Source organism: Lissotriton vulgaris, unplaced genomic scaffold (assembly GCF_964263255.1).
Source record: "Lissotriton vulgaris unplaced genomic scaffold, aLisVul1.2 SCAFFOLD_831, whole genome shotgun sequence".
Taxonomy (NCBI): domain Eukaryota; kingdom Metazoa; phylum Chordata; class Amphibia; order Caudata; family Salamandridae; genus Lissotriton; species Lissotriton vulgaris.
The window spans coordinates 744,533-764,308 of NW_028244772.1; the positions used below are offsets into that span (position 1 = coordinate 744,533).

A 19,776-nucleotide genomic window follows, 5' to 3' on the forward strand; every position below is an offset into this window, starting at 1 on the left:
GATACAACTACGTGTATCTATAGAAACCAAAAAAATGGCAACACCTATACCTAACCTGGGTTTAACTTTCACCACGGAGGAGATAGACGAACTACTGGCAGACCCAAACATCTTTGCAGATCCAGCAGTAGCCCAGGCAGTGTCACACACAGCTGAATGGGAACAACTGACAGAAATAAAACGTGACAGAATTAGAACCATATTACATGGTACAATTCTAAAACAATACCTCACTTCTAACTCAGCCCCAAAAGGGCTGTTGGTCACCAATGCTCCTAGAATATTCTTAAACGATGCCACCTTTAGAAGGGATTGGGCCATGATTGCATGGCACTGCACAAGGGACTGGCTAGTGCTGATCATTAAAACAGCACTACGCCTATCAGAAACTCTACAAATTGAGATCCAACAGACAGAAGCCCAGTTCAAAACTACTATAACTGGATATAAAAAAAAGTTGGATGAAATTAATAGAGATCTTGTGGAATACAAAGACAACCTGATGCAAGCAAAACTAACAAAGTTCCAAAAGGACCTTAAAAAATTTAAATTTGAAAGCGTTTACCCTTACTCCGATCCAAACTATAGTATACCTAAAAAGGATTCCAACAAATCTGACGATTCAGACAGCCATTCGTCCAGTGGCAGCTCCATTAGCAACCAGAGCCCAAAACAAAGAGGACGCAGAGGGGGTAGAGGCAGGTTTAATTACCCTACCCAACAACCAAGGTGGCAGAACTATGGACAACCAAACAATGGTCCTCCACCCATATTTTACCAACAACCCCAGTTCCCGATGATGAACTGGAACCCCTATATGCAACCCCTCATTCCTCAGAACCACCCACCCATGCCTTTTTTAGGGAGAGGCGGGCGGGGACGGGGACGGAGCAGAGGAACCACACAAGTGACCTGGGAGGACGAAGACTCAGTGGGGAAACACACTCGCAGTCGAACAGCAACAGCCAGCACGAGCGCAATCTAAGTCTCGTAACAAACCTCTCAAAGAAAATTCTGACACCAGAGGAAACAAAAGTCCTAGAGAGGGGCCTAGGGTTTGTCCCAACTTCACGTCCGGACAAATTTCGACTCCATTGCGAGCTAGCACAATTCTTTCGAAAACTCAAACTCAAGGCGTTCTTTGAGTCTAAAGAACAGCCCGAAACCCATGAACAGGAGTTTGATACAACATTCAGACCTAAATCAACCTTCATGCCACCACCGCATTCTATACCAGCCGCAATCACGGCCTTTGAACAGGCGGTGACAAAAGATCTGGAAGCCCTGGAAAACCCCAAACGGTACAACAACTTTTCGGCGGCGGAACACAAAGCCCTCGAGAACTTGAAAAATGACAAAGACATCGTCATTAAACCCGCCGATAAGGGCGGTGGAATCGTCATTCAGGATAGCAAAGACTATGACGAAGTATGCCTGTCTCTCCTTAATGACAGGACCAATTATACCCTCCTCAATACAGACCCAACTGTTGCCATGAAAGCACGAATATTCACCTTTGTACAGGAGGCTGAGCTGAATGAACACATCTCAGCTCACGAGGCGGCATTTCTCACGGCAGGGGGGCCAACAATCCCTTATTTTTATACACTGCCAAAAACTCACAAGAATAGATTACCGCCACCAGGACGCCCCATAGTGTCTGGCATTGGCTCAGTACTGGAACCGCTATCTACATTCTGCGATCATTACTTGAAGCCAATAGTACAAAACTCCAGCACCTATCTAAAGGATACTAAAAGCCTTCTCAGGCTACTGAATGACATCTCTTTCGAACCAGACTCAGTCATCTTAGTCACCATGGACATAGAGAGTCTATACACGAGTATCCCGCAGGAAGAAACATTACGGGTACTGGCACAAGCACTGGACACAGTGACTTGGGAATATGTCACACCAAAGGCGTTTATTCTACAATGTGCAAGGATGGCACTCAAAGAAAATTATTTTGAGTACAAGGGACAACTGTACCTCCAATGCACAGGGACCTCTATGGGCAGCACCTTCGCTCCAAGCGTAGCGGGGTTGTACGTGTACGATTTCGAGACTAAACATATTCTGCCCCCTTCGAACCCTTTTGCCTCCTCCATAGGCCTATGGAAGAGGTACATAGATGATATTCTCATATTATGGACGGGCACCGAAAACAATCTTACTGAATTTCTAAGCTGGGTCAACACTCTTGACCCCTATTTAAAATTCACAAGCAACTACAGCAAAGAATCATTAGTCTTCCTGGATGTGGTGATCAGGATCAATGGGACAGCTCTGACTACTGTGACCCATCACAAACCTACAGCGAGGAACAACCTTCTACAATTCAGCAGTTTCCACCCTAGACCACTACGTGAGAACTTGCCCTACGGGCAATATCTCCGCCTTAGAAGGAACTGCAGCAGTACTACGGACTACAAGAGACAGGCAGAGGACCTAACTGTCAAATTGAAACAAAGAGGCTACCCTCAAGGCATCCTCAATAAAGGACAGCTCAGGGCCCGGAACCAACCCCGGGAAGCCCTTCTGGAAGAGAACGAAAAATTGGACACAGAGATCCCTTTGACGTGTGTTACAACTTACAGCACACTATCAGACAATGTAAAAAAGTCAATAAACAAAAATTGGAGAATTATCACCAGTAGCATCGGGAACTGGGAGAAACCATTGTTTTCCTTTAAAAAGGGCAGGAGTATTAAGGATGCCCTGGTACACACAAGGCCCATAGCAAGTCAATCATCACTTATCAGATCTGTGACTGAACCATGGAATTTACCCCCCGTAACTGGACACTTTCCATGCACCGACTGCAGTGTCTGTCATTTGACCACTCACACTAAACAGTTAAATTTGGAACCGGGGAAAGTATGGACACAGATGTCCCATACTAACTGCAATTCCACCCATGTGGTTTATCTGATTACATGCCCGTGTGCCAAGAGATATGTAGGCATGACAACTCGGAAAGTTAAGACACGCATTGGCGAACATCGCAGCAATGTTCGCTGCAAGAAAGTAACGACCAAACTCAGCGAACATTTTCTGCAAACAAATCATACCCCCAATGATATGTTCTGGACGGTAATTGAACAGGTCAACAACCCCAGGAACAGAGACAATATCCTGTTCGAAAAAGAGCAACGCTGGGTGTACAGACTCAACACTCATATTGATGGTCTAAATGACCAAATACCTTGGGCCAGCGTTCTTAAATAGTAACACCTTCCTACTGCCTGGACTGTATTTTCCCGGTTGATGAGATCGCCAATTTTGCGACTTCCCTATTTACAACAACACCTCTCAGGGTGATATTCACCCATACCGACCAACTGTACCCCCTTGGTATCACCCACAGTACACCAATATGTGTGGGCGTAACTCATTCATTCCCATATGACAACTGTGAAAGTGGATACTCCTACACTTTGTCTTCCACTTTTCAAAGCAGCTAACCTAAATCCACCTTCATTGTCAAGTTATTCTTAAATGTTAATTTCTAACATTTTAACATAACGGACCCCTATTGTATATCCCTCTGATCGGGTCCGCTCCCCCACTCGCTCATTCGTTTTGATGAGCCAAGCCTCGTTTGTAATCCCCGGCTGACAGCTTGCGTGTCAAGCCTCGATCTGGCCAACTCATTTCCTGCACGCGCAGGCGCACTGACTGTGCGCTGTTTGCCTCTCTGCCTACCAACGCGTGACAGAGTTCTTTACGCGACTACGCGAGGCTTGCTTCTCAAGCCTCGTTCTAATCCAGGCTCGCGATTGGACTGCGTCCCGACGCCTCCCCTCTTAGCACCGGGCTCGTCCCTCGCTCGTGATCCACGAGATCCAGCGGGGACAGCTAGGTGCCGAGAGGGTGCAGAGCGTTGCGGGCGTATGTACAAGCGACCTGACTTCAGTACAAGATAAGTGTTTGGTTGTGAGCTTCTGCCTACCATTCGTAATCTCTCCTTTGTGTGTGTGTCTATCTTTACCCTGACAGGGTGTGCCATTGTCGCTCCCACCCCCCCTCTGAATCTATGGGGCGTGGTTCATACTGAATACAAGTGAGGACTCTGCCACCATTTTTTAATTTAGTGTGCCACCTTAAGCTCTCTAATTCACGGCCAGCAGGGCTGCGCATTACTATTACGCAGCTTTGGTATATTACATTCACCCTTCGGGCAACATTCCCGATACTCTCTTCATAGGTAATGTTACTAATATGGACAGTCTACAGGGCTGCCCACACGGCCGTACTTAGCACTGCAAGCCCACGTGGCATTTACCACTCCATTTTAAATAGCGCAAGGTCACACTACCTTGGCCCTAGTTGAGGCCCATCACCACCGTTCTTGGGCACAACTTGCATTTTACAACGTGATCTCCTCCTACTGACCACGGCCATTGATAGGTCTGATAGCACGTACCACGCCACACCTAAAAGTTGCATGGCAAAACCGTGATCATCAATGACCATTTGCTCATTTGTATGTTTCGTGTCTTGTCTGTCTGTCTGTCTTTTACCTACTTGCAGACTTTTGGGCTCCTCGCAACTGAGGCAAATCCCTAGCCTTTGGTTTGTATTTTCACGCACTTTTTTACACATAGTGCCACTGTTTTTAACTTTCACACCTACAGCAGGGTAGGCCTTAGCGCGCCTATACCTGTTGAGGTAACACCCACTCCACTGGTCCTGACGAAAGCCCTGTAAACTCACACACTTAAAGGGCAGAAACATGTTGACCTTCCCCTAACAGGGAAACACCTGTATTTCTTGTGGATAGTTTCCCTGCACATAGCATTAATTTTAATATGTCAAGTTGACCAGCTAATAAATGATTTTTTGGGACAACCTCTGACATTTTTAACTACACCTTCTTTTTCACATTCACTCTCACAACAACCCGCTCCGCAGTCTCCTGGCGTCGTAGCACACTCGGGAGGTACTCGATCTCCCGAGTGGACCCGATGATGAAGCATGTCACCACTAGGGTGAGTGAGGGTTTCTTGAAGAAATAATTTGTTTTTTCTAGAAAGTTAGCCCAGTGTATTGACCAACTACAGCTGGCCTCATACTAATACGTGCTATCTTGATCACACCCACGTCTCACTGACGGACACTCTTCCTTTGTTTGTATAGAAATTAAGCAACACCTAACTTTACTTACAGAAGGTGCTGACTTGCGTGATTTCATCATGGGACCACGCAAACAGCGTCAAAAACGTTTCATAGCGGCCTCTATATATGCAGCTTATAACGAAGCCTGGAAAGAAGCTCAAATTGAAACAGCAGAGAAAATACGGGAAATTGACCGTATTAATTTGGAAAAATCGCTTTCTGTTGTGGACAATGGGTTAATGACTCTGTCTTCCAGAATATATTCTTTGGACAGCATTGTGTCTTCAGCAATCGATATAATATCGCAAAACTTACTGTTGTTACAACACGGTCAGTCCCAATTGCGTTCTATTGTACAGCTTGGCTGGACGTTACAAAACCTGCGTTCAGGCTATGTGCCTTGGCGTTTAATCAACACAACGTCATTATTTAATATCTTTAACCTTACTGATAAACAAATCAGTATGGCGCAGAAGGGTGCTGATTATACAATCCTGAGCATTGAAAAACTCGAAAGACTACCATTGACAATGTCAGAACGACCTGTCATTGAATGGATAATACATGGTGTTAGACGGACCGGGAGGGTCGGCCGAGGATAAAGGGAGAGGTCTCCGGGGAGAGCCGTCTCCAGCGATCGTACAGACAAGTAACTTCCCCCCCACAGACGGACACCACACAAGGTTAAAGTTCAACGAGACTTTATAGGCAATTCTTTAAGTTACGATGGAATGGTACAAGGAGGTCTGGACTCAGGGGTCCCCTCGATTCTGGTCTCTGGTTTGGGAAAAGGGTAGCGGGACAGTCTTTGTTACCAAAAAGATGGAAATAGCTCTCAATCCTCGAGCTCGGCGTTCTAGATGATCGGGCCGCGGCGGAGCCAGCAGGTCCCGAGATGGACGAAGGAAACGACGGTCCGCGGCGGAGCCAGCAGGTCCCGATGAAGATGATGGTTACAAACGGTCCGCGGCCACGCCAGCAGGTCCCGACGACGATGAAGGATATGAAGGTTACGAAGGTTGCGGCAGCGCCAGCAGGCAGACGATGGTGCACAAGACAGAGCTACGGCAGCGCCAGTAGTCCGTCAAGGATGAGTTCTTCTTTGCGTCTCTCGACTCCAAGATACAACTGCCTTCCTGCTCTGGAGCTGCCCCAGTTATAGGGCTGGTGTTCTTTGATGTCCGGACCCTCGCACTTGGAGGTCGGGAGGTCCGGGATGAGGGAGTCCAGACACCCAGCAGGGGGGTGGAGCCAGCGCCCGGGGAGGCGATGGGCGAGCGGCACTTGGCGGGGGAGAGCCATCGACACCTCTTTCTCCCATTGACTTGCCAAGTAGCCCGCTCACCTCCTGGGTGGATGGTGGTGCCGGGATGTCTGAGGCCTGGCCAGGCCCAGGGTTGAGGTCGATCGGGGGCCAGGCGGCCTCGTGGTGGAGTGTCCAAGATGGCGCCCCAGGATGGGCGCGCGGGCCGGCAGTGGATCGGGCCCACGAGGTCGACATGTTCGAGTGCAGGGGTCCCTGAGGGGACGGAGGACGTGCAATGGTGGTGTGTGGTATCTGCGTGACCGGGCTCGGGCCTGGTCGGGCCGGGGGAGAGCGGCCCTTCATGTGGCCTGTCCAACATGCGTCCCCCCCAGCTGAAGGCGGGGAGAGTTACCCATCCTCTTGGGGACTCTCCTCGTCGAGGCGGAAGAACCGGGACAGGCCATCCGCGTTGGCGTGATCTGGCCCAGGCCGGTGTTCGACCGTGAAGTCCATCCCTTGTAGGGAGATGGACCAGCGTAGTGACTTCGGGTTTTCCCCCCGCATCTGCATCAGCCACTGCAGGGGTCGGTGGTCGGTCTGCACCCGAAAGTGTGTGCCAAAGAGGTAGGGCCGGAGCTTCTTGAGGGCCCATACCACAGCAAAGGCCTCCCTCTCTATGGTGCTCCAGCGTTGTTCTCGTGGTAGGAGTCGCCTGCTGATGAAGGCCACTGGCTGATCAAGGCCTTCGGTGTTCACCTGAGACAGGACTGCCCCAATGCCATGGTCGGAGGCATCCGTCTGGACGACGAACACTCGGCTGTAGTCGGGGGCCTGGAGCACAGGGGCGGAACACATGGCGGCTTTCAATTGTTCGAATGCTGTTTGACACTCTGGGGTCCAGTTGACTTTCTTGGGTTGATTTTTTGACGTGAGTTCTGTGAGGGGCCCCACTATAGTACCATAGTCTTTCACGAACCTTCGGTAATAGCCCGTGAGGCCCAGGAAGGCTCGTACCTCGGTCTGGGTGATGGGGGGCTGCCAGGACTGGATGGCGGCAATTTTGAGCTGCAGAGGGGCCACCAGGCCGCTTCCCACCTGGTGCCCGAGGTAGGTTACGGATCCTTGACCAATCTGACATTTGCTGGCCTTGATCGTGAGGCCAGCTCGCTGAAGGGCTTGCAGCACTGCTCGGAGGTGGTGGAGGTGCTCGGACCAATGGTGGCTGTATACAGCGATGTCGTCTAGGTAGGCGGCGCTGAACCCTTCGAGCCCCGCCAGGACCTGATTGACGAGCCGCTGAAATGTTGCTGGGGCATTCTTCATGCCGAAGGGCATGACCGTGAAATGGTAATGGCCATCGGGGGTGGAAAAGGCAGAACGTTCTTGGGCCCGGGGTGTGAGGCCGATTTGCCAGTAGCCCGCCGTCAGGTCAAAAATACTGAGGTAGCGGGCAGCTCCCATGCGGTCGATTAGTTCATCTGCCCGGGGGATGGGATGTGCGTCTGTTCTGGTGACCGCATTCAAGCCCCGGTAGTCGACACAGAACCGGAGGTCCGGTGTGGTGCCAGGGGCGGCCGCTTTGGGGACCAGTACTACAGGACTGGCCCAGGGGCTGTCTGAGGGCTCGATGACCCCGAGCGTGAGCATTTTTGCTACCTCTTCCTGGATGCAGGCCCGTACCCGATCTGGCACGCGGTAGGCCCGGTGGCGGATAGGGGGGCTGTCCCCAGTGTCCACATCGTGCACACACCAGGAAGTGACACCTGGGGTGAGGGAGAACAGGCTGGCGAACTGTGACAGGAGGGCTCGACACTCCTGGCGTTGCTCTCTGGTGAGGGCCTCCGAGAGTCGGACCCCATCCACGGAGCCGTCTTTCTCCCGAGTCCGTAGGAGGTCAGGGAGGGGCTCGGAGTCTTCTTCAGCCCCATTGTCTGTGGCCATCAGGAGGCTGAGTTCTGTACGCACAAAGTGGGGTTTCAGTCTGTTAGCGTGGAGGACCCGGAGGGGGTTCCGGGAAGATTCCATGTCGATGAGATAGGTGGCAGGACCCTTGCGCTCGACTACTTTGAAGGGCCCCATCCACTTGTCTTGCAGGGCGCAGGGTTCGGTGGGGGACATCACCCATACCTGTTGGCCAGGTTCAAATTCGATGGATGAGGCATTCCGGTCATACCACTTTTTCATGTCCTCTTGACTGGCCTCTAGGTTGGCTTTTGCCAGCTCTCTGAACCGCCGGGTCTGGTTGCGGAGGGTTAGGAGGTACCGGAAGACATCTGGTGGGTTCTTTAGCGGCGGCATCTCCCAGCCTTCCTTGACTAGGCTGAGCGGCCCCCGCACTGGGTGTCCATATAGCAGTTCAAATGGGCTGAAGCCCAGGGACTTCTGGGGAACCTCTCGATATGCGAAGAGGAGGCACGGCAGCAGCACATCCCACTGGCGACGGAGGGGCTCTTCCAACCCCCCGATCATCCCTTTGAGCGTGCGGTTGAACCGCTCAACGAGTCCGTTTCCTTGAGGGTGATAGGGGGTCGTGAATCGGTAGGTAACCCCACACTGTTGCCAGAGGGACTTCATATATTTAGAAATAAAGTTCGTGCCTCTGTCGCTGACGACTTCTCGGGGGAAGCCCACCCGGGAGAAGATCCCCATTAGAGCCCGGCCGACCACCGGGGCTGTCACAGTTCGCAGGGGAACAGCCTCGGGGTAGCGGGTGGCGTGGTCTACTAGCACCAAGATGAATCTATGGCCTTGTTTTGTGCGCGGGTCCAGGGGCCCCACGATGTCTATCCCGACCCTCTCGAACGGGGTGGTGACCACAGGGAAAGGTTGCAGGGGGGCTTTTAGTTTGCGGCCGCTCTTTCCACTGGCTTGGCACGTGGGGCAAGATCGGCAATGCCTGTGTACATCGTTCCTCATTTTGGGCCAGAAGAAGTGGGTCACCAGGCGACTGTAGGTTTTATCTTGACCCAGGTGTCCCGCCAGGGGGACATCGTGGGCCAGGTTTAGCAGAAAGTCTCTAAAACGGAGGGGCACCACTAGTACTCGGCTGGCCCCCAGCTCCGCGATTCTTTGCTCACTGTACAGCAGATCATTGTCCCAGTAGACCCAGTGAGTTCCGGAGGTATCCCCTGCACCTTGGGCGAGCGCTTGCTGGCGGAGTCCCTCGAGGGAGGGACAGGTCTTCTGTTCTTGGCGAAATTGTTCTTGCGTGGGCCCCCCCTCTTGAGGCCACTGGTCGAGGTTAGCGAGGTCTGGAGGTTGAGCTGGTTCTGGGGGGACGTCACGGTCGGTGGTTTCGGCTGGGGCGACCGGAGGCGGTGGCGCCGGCCATTCGGGTTCCTCTGGGCGGTGGTTGGCACGGGCGGCCATGGACCGGGTGGTGACGCACGCCCAGTCCGGGACCCCTAACATCCCCAGGTGTTCTCTTCGTTCTACGGCTGCCCACGGAGAGCTTTCAAGGTCATTCCCCAGGAGGCAGTCTACGGGGGCATCGTCTCGGACCGTTACCTTCAACATGCCGGAGACCCCTCCCCATTCGAAGGGGACGCAGGCCATCCGACACAGACTTTCTGAGTTATCGGCTGAACGTACAGGGCAGAGAATGTTTGGTAGATACTGTTCTGGGGTCACCAGGTGACAGCGGACGGCTGTTACACTGGCCCCGGTGTCACGAAGGGCTTCGGCCCGGCGTCCATTGATGCTCACCCATTGGCTGTACTTCTGGGTGTTAGCGGGTAGGGGGACCCGCGGGACCATGTCTCTCCCCCCTAAGCAGGCTAGAGCCATGGCGGCTGGCTCCCATTCTTGGAGCTCCTGTTCATATTCCTCTTGTTCCTCTGAGATCTGTTCCTCCCCCAGAGCAGCAGCGGCTACTTGGCGGGGTCTTGGGCTCTGGTACTGGGGGCAGCTTGGGTCGTTTGCATAGTGGCCGACTCGTTGGCATCGATGGCACGTAACATTGGCTCGGTATCCCGGTCGCGCCGGGGTGCTGCCCCGGTTGGCCGGGGGGGTGGTGCTGGTAGCGGGGGCGACCGGGGCGTTGTCTCTTCCTCGTCCTTGGCCTCCTCCTCCTCCTCGGGGACGGTGCTGACCATTGTTGTTCCGGTTCTGTTCGTAGGACCCATTCCGGCCCACTCTGGTGATTTCCCACCGGTCAGCTTCGGCTGCGAGCTGCCGGGGATCCGTTAACTTGCTGTCGAGGAGGTGCTGGCGGAGTTCAATGAAGCAATTGTTCGACAGATGCTCCCATACCATAAGATTGAACAGTTGTTCGTAGGTTGTGACCTTGCTTCCTTTGATCCAGCCCTCGAAGGCTCGGCTAAAGTAGTTTACATAGTCCACCCAAGTTGTACCCGGGATGCGGGTGCAGTCTCGGAACCTCTGACGGTACATCTCGGGTGTGAGGCCATAGCGGGTGAGGAGTGCAGCTTTCATATGGTCATAGGAGGTCATCTGGTGGTCCGGGAGCTGTAGCAGGGCGTCGCGGCCCTCATTGAGGAATCTCCCCCATAGACCGGCTCCCCAATCGCTTCTATCGATCCGGTGTGCAGTCATAGCGATTTCATAGGCCTTAAACCATTGCTGGATGTCGTCCTCTCGGAAGTATTCTCGAACGACATCCTTGGGGATGTGTACCTTTTTCTCTGTTGCCCCTGGGGTGTGGGGTTGCTCGGACACCCCTACTTCTTTATTCTGCTTGCGTAGGTCGATCTCAGCTAGTTTCCGCTCATGTTCATATGCCAGTTTCTTTTCCTCGAGCTCCCTTTGTCTCTGTTTCTCCTCTCTTTCTTCTCGGAGACGCAGGTGCTCTAAGTTGATTTTTTGTTCGGCCAACTTAAGTTCAACGTCCATTTTGAGCCGGGCCATTTCCAGCTCGTGTAGTCGGGTTTTTTCTCGTTCCTGGATCTCGTCTTGCGAGAGACCCGTTCTTCGCTCTTCAGGGGCCGTGGTGGTTTTTGCTGCGGTGCTTTGATCGGGGGTTCCGGCGGCCCCGGTTTCTGCCCAAGATTCTAGGGCATGCTTAAAATCGTCTTTGGTACTTAGTCCGGTGGTAGCGATACCTAGTTCGATGCAGAATTGTTTTAGTTCACGATGGCTGTATTCGTCCAATTTCTCCATCTGGAACTTCTCGGTTGATCCGCTTTCTTTAGTTGTCATCGTGATTTCGTCGTGGGGTGAGCTACTCTCTGTACGATTATGCGGTGATTCGGATCGCGCCGCTGGCCACCAATGTTAGACGGACCGGGAGGGTCGGCCGAGGATAAAGGGAGAGGTCTCCGGGGAGAGCCGTCTCCAGCGATCGTACAGACAAGTAACTTCCCCCCCACAGACGGACACCACACAAGGTTAAAGTTCAACAAGACTTTATAGGCAATTCTTTAAGTTACGATGGAATGGTACAAGGAGGTCTGGACTCAGGGGTCCCCTCGATTCTGGTCTCTGGTTTGGGAAAAGGGTAGCGGGACAGTCTTTGTTACCAAAAAGATGGAAATAGCTCTCAATCCTCGAGCTCGGCGTTCTAGATGATCGGGCCGCGGCGGAGCCAGCAGGTCCCGATGAAGATGATGGTTACAAACGGTCCGCGGCCACGCCAGCAGGTCCCGACGACGATGAAGGATATGAAGGTTACGAAGGTTGCGGCAGCGCCAGCAGGCAGACGATGGTGCACAAGACAGAGCTACGGCAGCGCCAGTAGTCCGTCAAGGATGAGTTCTTCTTTGCGTCTCTCGACTCCAATATACAACTGCCTTCCTGCTCTGGAGCTGCCCCAGTTATAGGGCTGGTGTTCTTTGATGTCCGGACCCTCGCACTTGGAGGTCGGGAGGTCCGGGATGAGGGAGTCCAGACACCCAGCAGGGGGGTGGAGCCAGCGCCCGGGGAGGCGATGGGCGAGCGGCACTTGGCGGGGGAGAGCCATCGACACCTCTTTCTCCCATTGACTTGCCAAGTAGCCCGCTCACCTCCTGGGTGGATGGTGGTGCCGGGATGTCTGAGGCCTGGCCAGGCCCAGGGTTGAGGTCGATCGGGGGCCAGGCGGCCTCGTGGTGGAGTGTCCAAGATGGCGCCCCAGGATGGGCGCGCGGGCCGGCAGTGGATCGGGCCCACGAGGTCGACATGTTCGAGTGCAGGGGTCCCTGAGGGGACGGAGGACGTGCAATGGTGGTGTGTGGTATCTGTGTGACCGGGCTCGGGCCTGGTCGGGCCGGGGGAGAGCGGCCCTTCATGTGGCCTGTCCAACACATGGGATAATAAATATTCCGATATCTACTTTCAGGTTTCAGTACTGCCAAAAATATATACAGGCAGGCCAGTATGAAAGGTTGGGTAAAGGGTACATTAAGTCAACATGGAACTTACCCTATACACATGCTTGTGTCAGTAATAAAGGCCAGAAAGTGTTTCTTAGTGGCAATAATTGCGCGAGGTCATTAAGCGGTACACTTCTGTGTCAGGGTATTAGTTTGCATGGAGCCTGTGAAGGGACCTCAAATAACCTTTCATGTCACCAGCTAGGCACACCTGCAACACAAATAGAACCATTTTTTAGGAGACTTTCGAACGGGAGTTACATTCTAATAGTAGATCGCAGATGTTGTATTTTGCTGCCCGGAAAACCTTATCTCATAACGGTGACTACGAAGGTCATGTGCTGTGAACGGGTATTGTTCCCCAGCGATTCCCCAGACAGGGAGGCAGGGTTATGGCCCAACTTGAAAATTGCTTCTATTCGAATTGATACTTTAAGCAGAATGAAGACAGTGCTCCTACAGACGCCGACCAGGCTAACGTCATCAAAAGAAACGTATGATCTCCAAGTTGCAAGGACAACGGCAGAGATTCATTCATTGTTATCAACTAATTCCCCCATACATTTCGCAGAATTACTGAACGAAATCTTAAACATTTCTGATACCAGTGGTGTCTCAAGTGTATTTAAGACAGTGTTTTCGGGAGCCTTAACCCCATTCAAAGCCATCCTGGGTATTTTTCCAGACTTTGTCCATTCCATCTTTGGCGGACTTCCTCTCCTTTTGGGACTGGTGGCAGGCATCCTATTTTTGATCCTGTTATTTCGCTATGGCAAACCATGTCACAGACAAAACACCTGCGACAAGGGAAGAAACGATTCTAGCCATTGGCTACCGGGACCGCATAACTAGAGTCCTTGGACTAGCACGGCTACGGGACTTGAACATGACTTGGTTTCTTTCATTTAGACCAATGTGGCAACGTTGTGTTATGCCTGTATTAAGGTGCTTGCTATGCGGCGAAGAATGCATGTTGGACACCTGTTTGACACTACAATCGGATGTGCCATTGGACGCAGAAACCTTGTTGGGTCCGGTAACGGCTCATGCATTGTGCTGCCCCCAGCAGCTACCTATCCTGATGACGGCATTCGTGGAGACTTCACCACTACGATTGAGGGGTAGTGAAGTACAAGATGAAAGCAGCATCGATCAGGTACGACCTTCTGTCAGCTATGCTGATCAAACCATCAATGAAGGCAATCATGCTCATGAATGCATGGTAACAACTTTTTACGAGTTAATGGAACTTTCGCAAGAAGCAGTTGACAGTTTTTTCGAAAGTCTAAATGATATGATGTTTTCACCAGAACAGAAAGAATGACTTTGAGCAAACTAGCACACGGCGTTCCCCACACCCTGAATTTGTCCTTCAACTTTGAAAATAAAGCGATATGGAAATTTTACTCACCATTCTGTTCAGACAGCAGGAACCCTTTTCAAATCCAATATATTTACCAATTTTTTTGGAACACTTATCTTCTGCTTAAGGTAGAACTATTCTTAGAGAACTAACTTTCTATTCTTAGGTACTCTAGAGACATTAGCTACCCTGTAGCATGTTCATAAGTATGTTATATTTTGTGATGGAATGGTCTCGAATTTTTTCTTCTGTATTAAGAGCCATTTCATGTGTAAATTTCGCATTTTTTATTCATGCTGATTTATAATATGTGTTATATGTTTAGCATTATTATACTGCTTGAGTGCATATAGTACATGTAATTGTGTTTCGTATATTTCATAATTCCAAATTTCAGAATGCATATGAATGTATTTTGGGGTGGTACGGTATACACGAACACTACTAGTTTTTTTACTATGCCTAGATTTGTAAATATGGCCATAGTCTACGTGGAGTGGGTGTGATGTATTTCTATAGGTACTGTATCGATCCCCCTACTCCTGACCCTGGTTTGGTTAATAATTAACTAGCAGCCATCCAACGGTGCAAAAACCGCTATCTGATTGAGCCACACCACAGGACAGAAGCGCGTTATCTGATTAGGTCATAACGCATGCCATCTAATTAGGCAAGCACTATTCCTCCAGCCCCTGATAAGGCATACGGAGTTCTCAAAACAAATCAAACCTACCGCGACCTGGGATTTTCCCGTAGCCATTGTTTTGATTTCACCGAGAACTTCAGTAAAGAATGTGCGAACGAACCCGTTCGTATGACATCCTTATTGACGTATATATGTCCATCCTTACGTCAATCTCGGCACCTTTCAGGTATAAATATTACCGACATTGCCTTAAGCAAACACACGCGGTGGTGACGAGATTGGAGCAGCGAGACTTGCCGAGGAGCCCAGCAGAGAGCGAAGCCCACAGGCGCTGCCCCGCCTTCCTGACGCGCTGAGAGAGAGACGCTGCCTTTCTCCTGCCGAGAAATCCAGCTCTGGCGTTTCCAAGCAGCCCTCGCAGGCAGCTGGAATATCGAGACCTGGGATACGAGATACCAGCCCTCCACCATTCTAGAACTCAGGTACAGAACTGAATAACCCCTTACAGAGAATTCTTGAGTCAGTCCCTTGGCAAAACAAACTTAACTTAAACTGTTACTTATCTACTCCCGCCCACGTATTAGGCTTAGGTCAGGTACACTGGGGTAGGCGTGGTTAGAAGCACCAGTTGAGTACGATTAGCCAATGTATATATGTATGTATCTATTTTATCCATTTTAAAACATCATATGGCTTAGAAACCATATCAATGCTTTTACAGTATTACTTTATAATTCTGCTTTTACTATATGCACTTTACTTAACTCTAAGTATTACAATAGTAGCGATCCATTTCTCTTGTACGAGAAAAGAGACTGATCAATAAATACCATCTTTTATTGAACACGCCCGTCTCTTCCTTTTCTCTACAATCTGGTGAAACTAAGAATGCACGTACTGACTGAGTAACATAAGTTGTCTTTTGTTTTCACACGACTCTAGAGATACACTCTTGATTAGGGGAGAGCAAAGTTGTCATGTTCTATGGTTGTCTGAAACTAAATCCCTTCTTGTCTATCCAGGGAGGTTAAAACCCTCCTTGCCTATTCGAGAAAGTTTCTAGTGAACTCTGAGCTAGCTGGCAAACACAAAACTTTAAGTCTAATATCGTCAGTAGGAGACCTAGTTAACCTCTGCCCTAGGTCTATACTATTGAAGGTATTATTCCAATGCGCAGAGCCTATTGGGATAATAGGAACTACACTACAATCTTTCACTCCCTCCCTTCCATCCCTCCCTCCCACCAGGTCTGGAACAGAGTGTTACCTTCCCACCTATCCCTTCCGTCCCTCTATCCCTCACTCCCTCCCTTCCATCCCTCCCTCCCTCCCTTCCTTCCATCCCTCCCTCCCTTCCATCCCTCCCTCCCTCCCACCAGGTCTGGAACAGAGTGTTACCTTCCCACCTATCCCTTCCGTCCCTCTATCCCTCACTCCCTCCCTTCCATCCCTCCCTCCCTACCACCAGGTCTGGAACAGAGTGTTACCTTCCCAACTATCCCTTCCGTCCCTCTATCCCTCACCATATATATATATCAAGTGTGAGGAGGTGTCTGAGATCTTAGTGTTTTCAGGGCGATTGGGGCGCTATTTAGCTATTTAAAGCACTGCTCCTATGCTCCAAGCAATGGGTCCCCCATGTCTAATCCCAGTGCTCGGACACTGAGGGCTGCAAGACGGGTAGCACAGGGGGGCATGGGAGTCTATTGGAGGCAGTAGCAGGTGGGGAGGTTGGTGCACCTCACCTCTCCGCAAGTATAATTAGAGAGGCCCTACAGCCCCATGTCACCTCTCCACCAGGCCCAGGGTTCTGCCATATGCCTCAGTGATCCGGAACACATCCAGGTCCCAGGCATGTAGTTTAGGTGGAGCAACTACATTTGAGGTTCATGGACTGAGAGTGTGAACGCCTGCTGGACTCTGGGGAGGGTGGGCGTGTCATGAACGCAGCCACATCCTCATATCTGGCTCCTGACATGACCAGGCCTCCCCGTACTGTGCTTGTTTCCGCTTACTGAAACGCCTTATTTTTGTAGTGCTTAACTTGAGCCGGTATCCGTCAGCACCGGCAGTTATGTCAGTCTGGCACATGGTGGTGCTCTTTGCCTAATTTAACAATGAGCACAACAACAGTAGCTTATTAATTTCATATTCATTCAAAATGACTGATGCCTGCCACACAAGCACTTCTCATAGCTTTTGGAGCCTGGAATAATCTGAATTGTCACACTTGTAGGAGTGCGATGGTTAGTAGTTGTGTTGGTACTATCATTGGCAGCGTCAATGTGTGATGCCTGCTGCAGTGACCTCCTGATGAGGGCCGAGGCACTTATTTTTTACAAATTAAACCCTGCATTTCTGCCATCTGCACTGCCCAGACATCACGTTGAGAGGTCAATGTCGAGCACAGCTGTGTACCTGTACGACACACGGCCATCGTGGCTACCGTCCTTGCCACGCTCCCTGTCCTTGCCACGCTCCCTTTCCTAGCCACGCTCCCTGGCGATGACGCTTGATTTTGTTTCTTGACCAGTGTTTCTAGGGGGAGGGTGACAAATGTGACTGTGGTTGGTTTTGTAATAATAGGTAAGGTTATACTTGCTGAGAGTTATCGTATAGGCCTGCTTATCATACTGGGGTAAAGTTCTGTAAGGCTTTAAGCTTTTGTTCATCTGAAGGTTTACACACTATTTACTAAATGGTACTTTTTACTCTTTTTATGGGTATGGATCACTTTCTCAAATTTTGGGGAGTCCAGATTATGGCAGTATATTTTGCTTCACCCTCCTGTTTGACAGCAAACGTTGAGTTGCAGCTTGATCTGTTCTCTCCAGATTTGTATACCAGGTTTGTTCCTGCCAATCTCCGCCTTTTCGAGCTGTATTTTGCTTCACATGATATCAAATGTCCATTCACTTTTTTCTTGGCCCCCGCTTGACAAATCTTCCCGAGACTTTCAGGGAATGAATTTTACATCGATGCTTATATTACCAACATGACTTATTTTTCTTCTGCTAATTGCGAAATAGGTATTTACATATATTTTCACTGTTAGTTTTTAATAGCTGATAATACGTTTAATACTGGTGACTGAATTTGATTGTAATGTTAACCTCTACTGTGATGATGCACTTATTTAGCGCTTACTATCCCTGACCAGGCGTCAAATCGCTTTTTCAGTGAGTAGCATGCTACTCCAGAACCCAGAAATGATTAGTGGTGAATTTAGTATGGTGAAATGTGAAAGTGATTTGAGTGGTGGATATGTTAGTCAGTTATTTCGATTCAGAAGGTTGGCGAAGGGACGGAAGAGGGAAAAAGGTTTACAATAATATAACACTTGTTACCCCATATGGGGTGTTGCAGTGCTCTTTTGGCGAGTAGCACGCTACTCCAGAAACTATAAAGGATTAGTGGATAATTAGTATAGTAAAATATGAAAGTAATTTAAGTGGTGGATATTAGTCAGTTATTTTGATTGAGGAGAATAGCTGAGAGATAGAAGAGGGAAAAAGGTTTGCATTTATATAGTCCTTGCAGCCCCTGCTGGAGTTGTAAAGCATTTATTTTAACAAGTATAGGTTAGAATTGTGTGGAGGGAGCCTAGAGGCATTTTAGAGTTCTTAGAGTGCTGGTAGAGTGTTGTTCTTGGGCCACCTGTGAAAGGGGATGGCGTTGTTTGGGTATCTGATGGCATATTCACAGGTAAAGACAGTCTCAAGGTAAGTCATGCACCACACTAATTAACCAGCTCATTTCTCCAACTGTCATCTACCTATAGTGGCCTAAACAGCCTTGGTGCTCTCTCTGTGTCTTTTACTCACTATTATCTTTTGCAGTTTTCCACTCTTAGTCGCTCATTAGAAATTCAGTTTTTGGCCCGACTCCTTATTATGTGTTTGTGAACCTTGGTATTTGACTCACACACACCCCTGCATATACAGAGGCATATCTGGCAGTCATGCGCTCTCCTCCCTCCTAAAGCCAGGGATGATCGCCCCCTGTGCATCAGAGTCACCACCTCCGTGCTTGAATTCCACTAGAAAGTGAAGACCTGGCTCTTGATCTAGCACCTACTCTGGCCTAAATATTTCCTGGTTCAGCTCCAGAATACCCTTCTGGGATAACATGACATGACATGGATATCTGACATCATGCACAGGCCTCTAGCTGCATGGCTTGTTTGATGAACCTCCAGCAAGCATTGGCCTCTTGGTATCATGTTGTCAGGGGGATGGTCAGATCGGTAGTTATTCTAGAAGCAGCGTCCTGTTCTGTGACTATCTTTTGATCTCAGCTTGGATAAACAATGAGCTTAGCCTTGCGTGACCTTGCGGACAGTGCAGAGTGAATGGAACTGCTCTACCCTGCATAATAAATAGCAGTCTAACTTATCAGAAAAGGATACAGAGAAGCATACTGTCTTGTCTGACAAGTGTGTGGATATAAACCAGTGGAAAATCAGTCGCGTATGATTTGGGGGTGAGCTAGGGTGACCAATGTCTTTTTGGAAGTGATTTTATTGCCCTTGGTTTAGCTCTACATGGTTTCACTAACTGTGTTCTGCATGAGAGTTTCTGATAGAATGCTCTGCCTCTGAAATTGCTACTTTCAATCCAACTCTGTATAGTAAATGGGCAAATAAATGGATGGGTGTGATTTGGGGATGTGTGACTTGTAGTACTTAATCATTAATGTATGTTTTTTCTTCACAAGGTGGAAACCGTACTCACGAGAACACTGTGATGAAGGTGAAGAAGATGAACAATCACGTCACGCTGGAAAGACTGTTGGATGTTGCCAAAGAAACATCATTCAGGTAAGTCGGTGACTAGAAGGTATACCAAATCTGTGGACCTCCCGGGAAGCATCTTGGTATACGCTCTAGGAATCCGGATCTAGTTCTAACTCTTACAATAAGAGGAGCATAGGGTCAGGTTATAGACATTTCCTTTTTTCCTTCCTAGGTGGACCAGGAACTTCAACAATAGTCAACTACACGTTTAGCTTAGGGACAGCTTGTAAGTTTATGGCAGCTTGCCTTGAGCTAATGCCCTCACTGAGGTGCGTTTACTGCCAGCAGAGCCACAGCACCC

At 49.9% G+C, this 19,776-nt stretch overlaps 1 pseudogene; it reads left to right on the forward strand.

Moving 5' to 3' along the window:
• LOC147666755 (uncharacterized) overlaps positions 1 to 19,776 on the forward strand; it is a 51,076-nt pseudogene that overhangs the window by 12,292 nt on the left and 19,008 nt on the right.